We start from the raw sequence: 6,882 nt of genomic DNA, 5'->3' as shown, positions 1-6,882 counted from the left end.
GGAGGCCATCTACGTGCTGCGGACAAACTTGCGCATCGAGTGGTGCAAGCGTTGTGGGCTGGGGTGGCCGGAAATGATGCCGGCGTCGAGCCAGGCGGCGGCCGGAGCTCGGGGAGCTCGGGTTCGGTGCTAGGAAGCACGACATGAGAAGCTGGTGCATGCGTTCGGCTCCTGGGTGCACAATGAACACGGCGACACGCTCAAAAGCGTGCAGAGGCGGCTGTGGCCACAGCAGCGACATGGCACGGCGGCGGCGAGCTTCGGCCATGGTGGTCAGTGGGGCTAGGGGAGGAAATCGAACGCAAGGAGAGAGGGGTTGGCAGCAGGAGCTCACAGCGGTGTCGGATAGGAGGTCAGAAGGCTCGGGGGAGTCCGGACGGAGCAACTCGACGGCGACGGTCCACGGCGGCTGAGGACGGAGACGAGGGTGGTGAGGACGTTGCAGGGCTTCCGGCGATGCGTGGCTCGGCGGAGAGCTTCAGCGCGAGGAAACGGATCTCGGGGATACGGAGATGGGGCGTTGCAGCGGCTCTGGGCGCGGTGGCAGCGAGCGGCAGTGACGGCGCGCTCGGTTGCGTGGGAGGGAGAGAGCCAGGGGAGGAGAGGAGCACGAGAGAGAGGTCAAGGGGATTCAGGGGTTGCGTGGCGCTCAGGAGAGGCATCCAAGGGGAGGAAGGGGACAGCCAGGCAGGGAGGAGGTGGTCGGCGCGCGTCGGGCACACGCCCTCCTGCCTACTGGCAGGAGGTTGAAGACGGTGCGTCGGCTGGTGGGCTGGGCCGTCTACTTGGGCTGCCAGGTAAGTGGGCTCCTAGGTTAGCTCCTGTTTCCTTTTTTTGTTTCTGTTGTTTTCTATTTTCTAGTAATTCGTTTTTGATTTAGTTTTCAAACTAAATCAAATTTATTGCTTCTCATAAATATTGTGTGGGCTAGTTGAGCTATTCCAGAGTCCCACACAAGTTTACAGAATTATTGGACTTATATTAAATATATAGCAAATATAAATCCAATGCAAATAGTTATTGCATTAACTCCAAATGCCTAAAATAAATATTTATGAGCTCCTAAAAATATTGGTTTGAATTTTACCTCTGGCCAATATTTTCAGAGAGAAACATGAACTTTTTTGGGACCTATTTGAAGCAATTTTTATCTTGGTCATTTTCAGAAATGATTTCTTAGGCTTTCACATGTCCCCATTTCAAATTCATTGAAATTTAAACATGATGCACACATGACTACCTAGTCTAGGTCATACCAGAACTAGGGATGTGACACAACATCTCTCACGTGCTTCCCCCAAGGAACCTAATATTCATAATCCGACGGCTGATGCATCAACCTATGATCAGCCCGCCCGACTTTGTGTCGAACAGGCCATGTCATCGTCGCCCCAGACCAGCCAGTGGCAAGGCCTACAACTGCTGAAGACGCACCACCGGTTCAGATGTCGGCCACTGAAGCAGCAAGGAGAGACTCAACGGCACCACATGCTCAGCACACCAACCTGGTGGAACAGACTGCTAAGCAGTTTGATGCTTCAGAACCGCCTGCTAAGCAGTCTGTAGGTCTAGAGCCGACTACTCATCAGTCCGTCGGCCCGCAGCCGCGTGCTCAGCATACCGATGCGTCAGCACTGCCTGCTCAACAAACCAACGCATTGGCACAGCCTCCTCAGCACACCCACAAGTTGGCACCACCTGCGCAGAAACCCGACATAGCTTCAATGCCTGGTCATCAGTCCGATGCCTCTACTCCTACAGCCCAACAGTCCGTCATAGCAGCATCGCCAGCTCAGTAGTCTGGCGTAGCTAAACCGTCTGCTAAGCAGTCCATCGTAGCTTTACCGTATGCTCATTAGTTCGCCTTTCAACCATCCAGACCTTGCACCAGAAGGGCTTCAAGTACTAAGAAGGAAGCAGACAAAAAGGCTGCACCCGTGAGGAGGTGAGCCCCGAGACCGAGGAGGAATGAGAACGATAGCCTCCTACTTAAGGCACTCATCGCCCAGAACCAAATTGCCAACAAGTTGTTCGAATTGGAGGGTAATATTGGTTCTGACAACATGGACGGTGCATAATTCAATGCAATGCTTGCTAAAAATAAAGCAGACATACTTGAAGCACATAATTACGTCCATGGACTGCCATTTCTTGTTGGCACATGCTTTCATGAGTGTAGTTCCAGTTGCCGTGCTTTACATAAATATTACATGGATCAAATGCCAGCAGGTCATCATGTTCTGCTAGTCTACTACAACAGAGATCATTTCCGACACGATCTGGGTTCCATTGATGTGGGTTTGAGATCTCTTCTTCAACTTCAACATGCTCGATGCCACTCTTGTTAGATGCCTAATTTTGTAAGTACTTAACAAACTCTGATCAACTTCTCTATACAAGGTCGTAAATGATAAACAACTAACTGTATTTTATTCCTCTCAGGGGATTGATCGTGCGGAGAAGAAAAAGGAGAGTGTGTATTTCATAGATCATGAATTAGCAATGGCACATTATTACGTGATAAGGATCAATGGGAGTGGGACATTAACCAGGTTGTCCGTATCTTCGAAAACACGCCCATGCAGTATCATTTCTCTCGCCGTATCATGAAGGGTTGTCTTTCATATCTTGACATAGTTCGTAAGTTCATGGTTTTCTTACTCTGTATAGCAATCTCTAGATCTTGGTATTTATTGTTTCAAATCTCTACTCTTAATGCCTCAGTTGATAGTCTCTGCGGTTAATTTTCATCCCACCTACCATGGTTTTTTTTCCGTCCCTCATCCCACCTCACTGTTAGCCGCATCAAACCAAAAAAAACCAGTCGCGATGCCCCCACGCAGTCCAGGGCCACACCTCCCGTCGCATCCATCTACAAGCGAAGGAAAAAAACCTACGAAAATTAACCAACGAAAAAAAACCTACCAAAGAAAACCAGCGAAAAAAAACGTCTGGCAACGTGCGAACAAGCGAGCGAAGCCTTTGCCCTCGAGCGACGCCACACCAGATCCTTCGCCGTCGCCCTCGCACATCAAGCCGCTGCCCTCGCCCTCGCAGCTGCCGCCGATCCCCTCCCCCATCTTCCTCCCTCAAACGCCGCCGCCCGTCGCTGCCGCCCCCACCACCTCCCGTCGCGGCCGCCCGCCGCTACTCCTCTGCTAGCCTGAGCGAACGGAGCCAACCACCCGAAGGGATCGAAGCGGCGGAGGAAGGGAGAGATGGCGGCGGCGGCCGGGGGGAAGGAGATGATGCGGGCACCACACATCCTGATCAAGCACAAGGGGTCACGGTGCAAGGCGTCCTGGAAGGACCCCTAGGGCCGGGTCATCTCCGCCACCACGCCGCTCCCGTGCGCATCGGCGAGCTCCACGACCAGATCCTCGCCGGCCGCGCCTCCTTCATTGACCTCGCCGCGCAGGATTCCGACTGATCCTCCGCCCGCAATGGCGGCGACCTAGGCTGCTACTGTTATACTATTTGATAGCACAACTTCATATATAATGCTGCCGTGCACATAACAGGAGATTAGGTTTATTACTTTTTCTCCTAGATGGTGCGTTCTTAACATGCAGGTAATGCCTTTCTTTCTCGGGTCAACTTTTCTCTACCATAGACGTGCTGAGAAGACGCAACCTGGCAGCCGCAGTCACTTGGTCTTCTTCAACGTGGGGACGGACGGACGGTGAGAGATTCTCTGGTTCGTACTGTGTTTGTTGGATTTCTATTTGCTCAGCGTTTGTAGACTTTTATATCTATTAATATAACGATGTTCCTCTCCCTCTTATCAACCTTTTTATTTGGTTGTTATGTGCTCGCTAGGTGCTTGCTGAAATTCCTATATTATGCATGTGTAGAATGGATGAGAATGTAGATTAATCCAACATTTAAAAAAGAAAGTAGATCAACCAATAAATTCAATGCAGAATATACGAGGTGAAGAATATTACTGAAATGCAATCCTTCTTGCCGTTTGCTCTTACTATGCATTGGTAAAAACAGACACTGTTTGTGCATCATTAGTTTCTATTTGATAAATTTTTGTTCATGTAATCCTTCACTAATCACCAATCCAGTAGTTTTAGCTTCCAATTTTGTCTACGAGTACAGTACATGACAAGCAATCAGTGGATGGCATTCAAGTTGAAAATTAGCTGCTAATTCATGATATACAGGTTGATATTATCTGCACCCCAACTCAGGTCACAAGGTTTTGACTGATTCCTCACACTTGGTAGACTTGCAAATAAACCTTGCACCATCTAATTTTGAAGAAATTCTGAACATGCCTAATTATTAGTCTCATTAACCATTTTTTATTTCTCAAAGGCTCTAAACTCCAGTCTAGCAGATGAGCCTGAATTGTTATTGCTCTCTTGTTGCTTAGCCCCCTTCCCAATTACTTTGTTTGGAATCTCTCTCTTTATGCCCCTCTGATGGTTAGAGAGTGGTCTTGAAGATCCTTTTGGATTTTTAGACGGCCTTTGTATATACAGAGATGCCAGGTTATTAATTGATGCTACCAGCACTGGTTAGGATTGGCTAATGAACTGTGTTGTGTCCATAGCCTTTGTGGCCCGTAACCGATCTGAGATGAAGCTCCATGGATTCCTTCAATAAGTTGATGAAGCTTTCCATAAATCTTCACATAATTGTTGACAAGTTCAGGGATACAAATATATCCAACTTCGACCTAATGACTGAATATTTCAATTCAGCTTGTGTGCTAAATGATGTTTAACTTCAGTTTGCCCATATTTAAAATTGTGTGCACGAGTATCTGCCTTGGTGAAATTTCTGCACAGGTACAACCAGTGTGCACTCACAAAGGATAACGGTAAAGGTAGGGCTGATTTATTCCCTGAAAAAACACCTGAACATATACACTGTTCAAGAAGCCAAGTTACGGGGAACCCGATCCTGCCAGTTGTTTGAAACTAAATTTTGATGCAGGTCTCATGGCGGAGACTAGCCAGACATACATCGGGATGGTGGTTAGGAATCATCTGGGATCTGTGGTTCTATCTGCTGGCCGGCAAATCAGTAATGTGGAAGGGGCTGAGGAGGCGAAAGTGGAGGCTCTGAAATTTGGTGTGCAAGTTCTAGCTGACGCCATCCAAGGAGAAGTTATTTCTTCGCAAAGTTGGAAAACAGGTCACAATCTCAATTTCTGACCATCAAGTGTTTGTGTTTATGCGCACAAGGCTTTTAATTTTCTATTTTGATGCTCTGTGCTTTCTAGTTGAGGAGAAATCTGTTAATGCCCTGAAATCTTAAATCTTGACCACCAAGTCTTTGTGTTTATGCCTACAAAGCTTTTCAATGTCTTTTTCTGTCCAATCATATATGCTGCCATGTAATTTTTGTACCAATTTTTTTGATGATATACTCTATGATGCAGCAACTCGATTTAATTTGTGCATGATTAGTCATCTATTAAATAAATCATCTATGAAGGAAGGCAAGGGAAACTCAAACAATCATTTAGTTCTACAAGCATGTACACCATTTCAAGAAAGTAGTATTAAAAATTTGGTTGTTTTCCCAAGATTATCAAAAGAGAAACATGGTATGGAGTTTGTATATAATCAACATATACAACACTTCTTTGTAGAATATGATATGTGAACAGTTAGAACTTTAAATAAGTGTTCACAGGTTGCCTCCAAGCATCCACTTCAGCCCAAGTCTTTCTCCAATATGTTGGCCATTCTGTTGCTAGAACTCAGCGCCCAATAAATGCATCTGCTGTATATAGAGATCATGATACTACCTCGACTAAATGTAGAAGTGTTGGGACAACAATGCTTTTGATAAAAAGCATTATAGTAATAATTTTGAAAGATACAAGAATAGCGAGATGCCTACCTACGAAGAAATCGTGAGTACAAGCCGAGTATGAGGCAAAATCATGATACAAAGAGCGATGTTATACAATCTGCAGTTAGCCATACCATTACAAGTAGCTGGCGACACGGACACCGACTCATCAACTCAAACAAGTCTAATAACCAAAGGTATTTTTTGTCAATTGGTTTTATTTCTTCGCTGGTAATATTTATTATTGTAAATGGTGTGATCTGATGATGTATCCTGGGTACAATTCATTTACTTAAATGATGTAGTGGTCACTCTTGTATAGTATGATCTGTAGTATAGTCAGCTCTTTGTGAGGGCAACGTGAACCAATATAAGCACTAGGTTCTTCCTAAATAGCACTTCACCTTTGTTGTGCATTTTGAAGCTATGAAGAAGTGCCATTGGTTTCTGGTTAGAAGGCGCAGGTGGCTTGTCTTCGAAGATTGATTCTTATTTAGTAGTAGTGTGTTGCAGTAAAGCTTTCTCTTTTGTGTAAACTTGTAATGAACCGTGTGCTCTTATTATTTGGGCAGTAATGTCATGCTGGTCAAACTACTTTTATGTGAGAGTGAGATGCCAAAGTGGGCAAACTGCCTTGTGTTAGGTTCCAAGAAATATGCAGCATACACTTAATGCACATTGCACGTATATGCTGAATCACTGGTATTTTCGGTGCACATTACAGAGTAAGACAACGTTGATGATCCATCAAGAAAATAATAGTGTTCTCTTTGCATACAATAGACAACTTCAACGTTACAAATACAAACTACTGGCATTTCATTCCATAGGCTTTGGAGTTCGGACCATCACCCACAAGAAGACTTGCAAAGTGTTGCCATTTTCATTGCAGAACTCGATTAATTCTCCACATATGACGCAGATGCAACCTGCACACACAAAAAGAAGCGCACAAATTCAGCTACGAAGGCGGAAATCCATTTTGGCTCGAGGGAGCCAGGCTCCTGCGTACCAAAAAAAAAATGAATTTTAGAAATGTCAAAAAATTCATTGTCACACCCAAAT

At 45.7% G+C, this 6,882-nt stretch overlaps 1 long non-coding RNA gene across 1 annotated transcript; it reads left to right on the top strand.

Annotated features, from left to right (window-relative positions):
* The first annotated feature begins 2,997 nt into the window (after window positions 1-2,997).
* On the top strand, window positions 2,998-6,426 carry LOC120976062 (uncharacterized). Its single transcript, XR_005771354.3, has 2 exons — window positions 2,998-4,840; window positions 4,951-6,426. It is a non-coding gene; the product is annotated as an uncharacterized lncRNA (long non-coding RNA).
* The last annotated feature ends 456 nt before the right edge of the window (window positions 6,427-6,882 follow it).

Source organism: Aegilops tauschii, chromosome 1, assembly GCF_002575655.3.
Source record: "Aegilops tauschii subsp. strangulata cultivar AL8/78 chromosome 1, Aet v6.0, whole genome shotgun sequence".
Taxonomy (NCBI): domain Eukaryota; kingdom Viridiplantae; phylum Streptophyta; class Magnoliopsida; order Poales; family Poaceae; genus Aegilops; species Aegilops tauschii.
The sequence above is the reverse complement of the archived record's forward strand: the minus strand, read 5'-3'. Positions and strand labels throughout refer to the sequence as shown.